Source organism: Hevea brasiliensis, chromosome 9 (assembly GCF_030052815.1).
Source record: "Hevea brasiliensis isolate MT/VB/25A 57/8 chromosome 9, ASM3005281v1, whole genome shotgun sequence".
NCBI classification, from domain to species: domain Eukaryota; kingdom Viridiplantae; phylum Streptophyta; class Magnoliopsida; order Malpighiales; family Euphorbiaceae; genus Hevea; species Hevea brasiliensis.
Window position 1 is genome coordinate 71,439,477 of NC_079501.1, and position 7,346 is coordinate 71,446,822.

The following is a 7,346-nucleotide window of genomic DNA, read 5'->3' on the forward strand; positions in this document are numbered from 1 at the left end:
CCTTCTCAGTGGTGGCATAATTTACTTGAGCATCATCTAAAGTTTTGCTGGCATAATAGATTGCATAAGACCTCTTCTCTTTTTTCTAACCAAGTATAGCTCCCACAGCAAAGTCACTAGCATCACACATAACCTCAAATGGCAATGACCAATATGGAGGTTGCATAATAGGGGTTGTTGTTAGAGCTTCCTTCAACCTGTTAAAAGAATCAAAACAAGCTTGGTCAAAATTAAAAGGAACATCATGATTTAACAAATTTATAAGAGGTTTAGCAATTTTTGAAAAATCCTTTATAAATCGCCTGTAGAAACTAGCATGCCCAAGAAAACTTATAATTCCCTTCACTGAAGTTGGTGGAGGCATTTTCTCAATCACTTTTACTTTGGACTTGTCCACTTCAATTCCTCTATGTGATATCAATGTCCAAGAACAATGCCTTCTTGCACCATAAAATGACATTTCTCCCAATTTAGCACCAAATCTATATCTTCACATCTTTTAAGCACTTTAGAGAGGTTAGATAGACAATTATCAAAAGAAAAACCATATACAGAAAAATTATCCATGAAAACTTCCATAATTTCCTCAATAAAATCAGAGAAAATGGCCATCATACACCGTTGAAAAAGTAGCTGATGCATTATATAAGCCCAAAGGCATTCTTCTATATGCAAAAATGTCATATGGACATATAAATATGGTTTTCTCTTGATCACTAGGATGTATTGGGATTTTGAAAAAACTAGAATACCCATCCAAATAATGAAAATATGAATGGTTTGCTAACCTCTCTAACATTTGATCAATAAAAGGCAAGGGAAAATGGTTTTTCCTAGTGGCACTATTAAATTTCCTGTAATCTATGCACATTCTCCATCCTATGACAATTCTAGTAGGTATCAACTCATTGTTTTCATTTTTCACAACTGTCACACCTCCTTTCTTGGGAACTATATGAACTGGGCTAACCCAACTACTATCAGAAATAGGATAAATGATTCCAGCTTCAAGCAGTTTCAAGACTTCTTTCTTCACCACCTCTTTCATATTAGGATTCAACCGTTTTTGATGTTCTATGGTAGCTTTAAAATTGTCTTCTAAAAGAATCTTATGCATGCACAATGTGACACCCCTTACCCGTCTACAGTGTAGCCGAGCAAGATATGCCACATAGTGTGCCGGAGCACCAAATCATATTTCCATTACAATTTACCTTTTTAATTCATTTATTTATAATTTTGATTAATCTGAATTTTTTGCAAATTTTATAGAAAATTCGGCAAAGTGCCGGCTGTAAATTGGAAAAACAGTTCTTCTGAATCTGTTAAAAACACTTCTAATATAATCATATTATCAATCTCAGTCAACCACCAACATATTTCCACAATTTCTCAAATGACTTCAATATTTCAAAATTTAATTCGTTTCATATCATACTCAACTCAATAAGAAATACTCAAATTTATTACTGAACATGATGTATAGATAATTACATCAAAACATAATTACATGAGTTTAAAATATACATGGAAAAATAAAATTCTAATTACAAAAGTTTACAAAATACAAAATGCCAAAAGTAGCCTAATGTCCTACCAATGCACTGCAAATGTGAGGTGACTCTGGACTCTGTGTGCAAATCTGACAATTCACTGGGTCTGAGGTCCGCTGGACTCCCCAGCTATGTCTCCAGTACCTGTGCGTGGCAAAAGCGACGCGCTAAGCAATTTTGCTTAGCGGTGACAGTATAAAATAAAATAACTAAAATAAAATAAATATACAGAATGTATGTTTACATTTTATGTAGACCTAATTTCTGGCATTTATATAAGACACCCCTTACCCGTTTACAGTGTAGTTGAATAAGTTATGCCACTCAGTGTGTCAGAACACCAATTCATGTTTCAATTTCAATTAATCCCTTTTTATTCATTTATTTATAATTTTTGATAAATCTAAATTTTTTCACAAATTTTATAGAAAATTCGGCAGGGTGCTGGCTATAAATTGGAAAACAGTTCTTCTGAACCTGTTTAAAAACACTTCCAATATAATTATAATCTCAATCTCAGTCAACCACCAACATTTTTCAACAATTTCTCAAATCAATTCAGTATCTCAAAATTCACATTTATCTCATATCACACCCAATTCAATGAGAAATACTCATATTTATTTCTGAACACAGGTCATGGGCAATTATAGGAAAAATATGATTACATGAGTTTATAATATACATAACAAAAGTTTACAAATACAAAAGACTTAGGTAGCCCAATGTCCTACCAATACACTGCAATTGTGAGGTGACTTTGAACTCTGAGTGCAGATCTGAAAATTCACCTTGTATGAGGTCTGCTGGACACTCCAGCTACTTGCGCGTGGCAAAAGCGACGCGCTAAGCAATTCTGCTTAGTGGTGACAATATAAAATAAAATAAAATAAAATAAAATAAAAACATGTATGCAGAATGTATGTTTACATTTTTGGGTAGACTTAATTTCAAATATTTATTGCAATATTATTCGATTAAAGTTTGGTAAGATTTATTAACATTGCCCGAGTAACCTATACTAGTTGACTGGATTGGATAAACAGGTAAACTGGTACTGGGTACTAAGTACCTCAGACCATCACACCATCGGTCACGCAGGTGTCTCGGTGTGCAATGAGCGACTAATAAGTGTAATAATTATCGGGGATTAAACCCGAGTATAACAACTCAATATCATAGCCAAAGGCTATTATGTCACAGAATGGCATGGAAAGCCATGAAATACAGAATGGCATGAAGCCATATGCAGTACTGCTAATAGAACCCTATTGGCATGCCAACCTATCCAAACCAATCACATTAGGCCTACTAGGGCATTTAACACTTTTCATTTATGTAATTCTTTGAAATTGAATTTTTATGATTACTATTCATTTCATTAGTCAACCAAAATGTTGACTTTTGCATTGGCAATAGGTAAATTAGTTTAAATATCATCAACGTACCACATTTTGCATTTTAAACTTGTTGGTATTGGTTGCCAATACCATCTCTAAGCTTAATGTGAATTGGACAAAATTTTCAGTTTTTAAGCTTTGGGTTTACTGTTCCATTAGTCACTTTTGCAGTAGGAATTTGGAAAAATGATCAACATAAAAGTTGTTCCTTATTTTGTCTAGTTGAATTTATTTTTTTGAATCACTCCATTTGGAGTTTTATAGCTCAAGTTATGGCCTAAACACCATAACTGGCCGGATTGGACAGATTCCAAAATTCTGGGCAAAACTGGTTCTGCCAGATTTGGTAACCTAAGTTTGGTTGGCAATTTGATTAGGTTATGGTCATAATTTGGGTCAGGTTTCTTCATGAAAGTTGTTGGACTATATCTTAGATTATTGCTGGTAAAAGTTTAGGTCAATTGGACCTATCTACATTGAGTTATGGCCAAATGACCAAACTCTATTCATTTGGTCATTTTGCCCAGGCAGATTGCAGGTCACCCGGATTAGGGCAAACTTTTGGTCAACTTTGTTTGGTTTTCTGGGCATGGTTTCTTCACCAAAGTTGTGCCATTATGTGTGTAGTTTCATGTCCAATTGGCCTTGCCAATTGGACCTCTATAATTTAAGTTATGGCTGCCCAAACCTGCTGGACTCATGTCCAATTCTGCAGGTCACCTAGGGCAGCCACACCAAACCCAAATCCCATCACTCAACACAGTTCATTTTTGGTTTAAATAGAACTAAATGGTCACTAATTGACCATTAATACCCATTTTCATCATCACATGGTCAAAGTCCCATTTCTCCACCCCAAATCCTAACTCACACATTACCATTCATGCATTTTCATTGTATTTCTTCAATCCACTTACAAAATGCACATTAAGGGCAGCCATAATAACCTTTTAACTTCATTAAAATCATCACAAACAAACCCTAACCATGGCCGCCAAAAATTTAGGATTTACATACAATTGGTATTAAAAAACTTTTCTTTGTAATTTACACTCATTTATACTTACTTAACATAAATTTGAAAAGAAACATAAGTTTAAGTCACTAACCTCTTAGGGAGCTAATCCAAAGCTTGCAAGAACTCTTTATTTTTAATTCTTTTTGCTCCCAAAAGCTTCACTAGGATGTAAGAACAAATTTTTATGTTGCTAGGTTAGGGTTTTATTGAGAAAAGACTAAGGAATTCAAGCTTTGTAAGCATGAAAATGGAGGAGGGAAAGGAGGAGTATGGGGTGTCTCTTTTGGGAAGATGAGTAGCTGTAGAATTTTTTTCTAGAATTGTCTTTTTTCTGCCCAATTTATGTATTATAAATGTCTTCCTTTAATTTGATTGGCCATCCCTTTTTAATTACCTCATGCTTACATAAGCATGAGGTAATAAATCTCATTTTCTTTCATTTTCTTTTCATTTCTTATCTAATTAATTTCAATTAAATTTTTAACAACATTTAATCATATTTTATGTTATATAAATTATTTATTTAACTGGACAAGTTGGCCAAAAATCATCTCTAAAGACGAAATGACCAAAATGCCCTCTGTTTGGCTTAACGGGCCAAAATTGTCTGTACCGATTGAAAAATTTTTCTAAGTATTTTCTTAGTATTCTAATGCCATAAGAACCTCAATAACCCTTCTCTAGAGTCCTAGAAATTATTTTATAATTTTTCCCCTGGGTCTAGGGCTCCTAGTTGCGTGAACCGCAACTTCTCACTAGGTTACCCATCGCTAGGGCACCGGCTCATTTAACTTGGTTGTATTTTATTTCTAAAATTTTTGCTAAATTTTTCTTATTAATATTTGAGTTAATTATGGTTCTTCACTTTAGTTTAAATATTTTTCCCGACGTTCTATTTGTTTGGGTGACAGTCCTTTGGAACATAGATTGTATGGACTAGCTAAAGTGAGGATGTTACAACTCTTCCCCTCTAATAAAAATTTCATCCTCGAAATTTACCTGATGCAAATAGTTGAGGAAACTGTTGCCTCATTATCTCTTCACTTTCCCAAGTTGCCTCTTCAGTATTGTGGTGCCTCCAAAGCACTTTCACCAGTAGAATTTGTTTATTTCTCAATTCCTTCACTTCCCGAGCTAGGATTTGTATAGGTTCTTCTGTGTATGTCAAGTTCGGTTGGATTTCAATCTCTTCTGTGAAAATGACATGTGAAGGGTCTGAGCGATATCTTCTCAGCATAGAAACATGGAACACATTGTGAATTTTATCCAGTTCTGGTGATAAAGCTAGCCGATAGGCTACTGGTCCCACACGTTCAATGACTTCATATGGGCCAATGAACCTAGGGCTTAACTTATCCTTTCTCCCAAACCTCAGTACTTTCATCCACGGTGAGACTTTGAGAAACACTTTATCGCCAACTGCATACTCTTCTCTTCAAGTCGGCATATGATTTCTATCTATCTGAGGCAACCTTCAGGTTAGCTTTGATTATCTTCACTTTCTCCTCAGTCTGTTTCACTAGGTCTGGTCCTACTAGCTTATCTTTACCCAATTCGGTCCAACATACTGGGATTCTACATTTCCTCCCATACAGTGCTTCATATGGAGCCATCTGAATGCTAGCTTGGTAGCTATTATTATATGCAGTGCGGTGGGAGATATCTATCCCAACTCCCCTCAAACTCAATGACACAACTCCTTAGCATATCCTCCAGGATCTATCACATAATTCACATTGTTACTATCATTTCAATTTATTAATTGCGAAAATTCAATTAGTTCTTAGGTTTATCTGGATTACTTGTTCTGACTATCCATCCATCTAAGGATGAAAAGCCATGCTAAAACGGAGTTGTGTGCCCAAGGCTTCTTGCAACTTTTTCTAAAATCTCGATGTAAACCTTGGGTCTCGGTCAGATATGATGGAAAGTGGGATTCCATGCAGTCTAACTATCTCACTAATATACAATTCTGCTAGCTTCTCCAGTGAGTAGTCAGTCCTAACTGGCAGAAAATGTGCTGACTTCGTCAATCTATCCACTATCACCCATACTGCATCATGCTTCTTCTGGGTGAGAGGTAGACCACTAACAAAATCCATAGTGACCCGGTCCTATTTCCATTCAGGTATACTTATAGGCTGTAGCAATCCTGATGGAACTTGATGTTCTGCTTTAACTTGCTGACATGTCAAACACTTAGTCACATAGTCGGCTATATCCTTCTTCATACCAGGCCACCAATAATGAGGCTTCAAATCATTATACATTTTTGTGCTTCCTGGGTGCATAGCATAAACACTAGTGTGTGCTTCTTTCAGAATACTAGTCTTCAGTTCCCCATCATCTGGTACACACACTCTTCCTCTGTAGTACAGACACCCATCTGCTATCACCTCATATTCAATTTCCTTCCCCTCAGGAATTTTTCCCACAATGGCCATTAGTTTTTCATCTGCCTTCTGCCATCTTGTATTTGCTGTAGTAGGGTTGGCCTCACTTGCAACTCAACCAAAATAGCTCCATCTTGAGCGAAGGATAGACAGGCATTTAGTGATCTTAAAGCTGTGATGGACTTCCTGCTCAAAGCATCAACCACTACATTTGCCTTCCCAGGATGATAATCTATCACACAATCATAGTCCTTCAGGAACTCAATCCATCGCCTTTGTCTAAGGTTGAGCTCCTTCTGAGTTGGCAAATATTTTAGACTTTTGTGGTCTGTGTAAATGTAGCACTTTTCACCATATAAGTAGTGCCTCCATATTTTCGGCGCGAAGATAATTGCTGCAAGCTCTAGATCATGGGTAGGGTAATTCTGTTCATGTGGCCTTAACTGCCTGTAAGCATAAGCGACCACCTTCCCCTCTTGCATCAATACACACCCTAACCCATTATGAGAGGCATCACTGTAGAACATAAAGTCCTTTCTCGACACTGGCTATGTTAACACTGGTGCCTCTGTCAACATAGCCTTTAACTTCTCAAAACTAGCCTGACACTTGTCATTTCAGTTAAATCTGACATTCTTGTGTAACAACTTGGTCATTGGAGCAGCTATTAAGGAAAATCCCTTCACAAATCTTCTGTAATACCCAGCTAGCCCCAAGAAACTTCTGACCTCAGTTGTATTTCTGGGAGGCTTCCATTCCATCACTGCTTCTATCTTTTTGGGATCTACTCTAATCCCCTCAGCTGATACTATGTGTCCAAGGAAGGAGATTTCACTCATCCAGAAGTCACATTTGGATAGCTTAGCATACAGCTTCTTTTCTCGCAGGGTTTGCAGAACAATCCTCAAATGTTCATCATGTTCTTCCTTGGTCTTGGAATACACCAGAATATCATCAATAAAGACCACTACAAACCGATCTA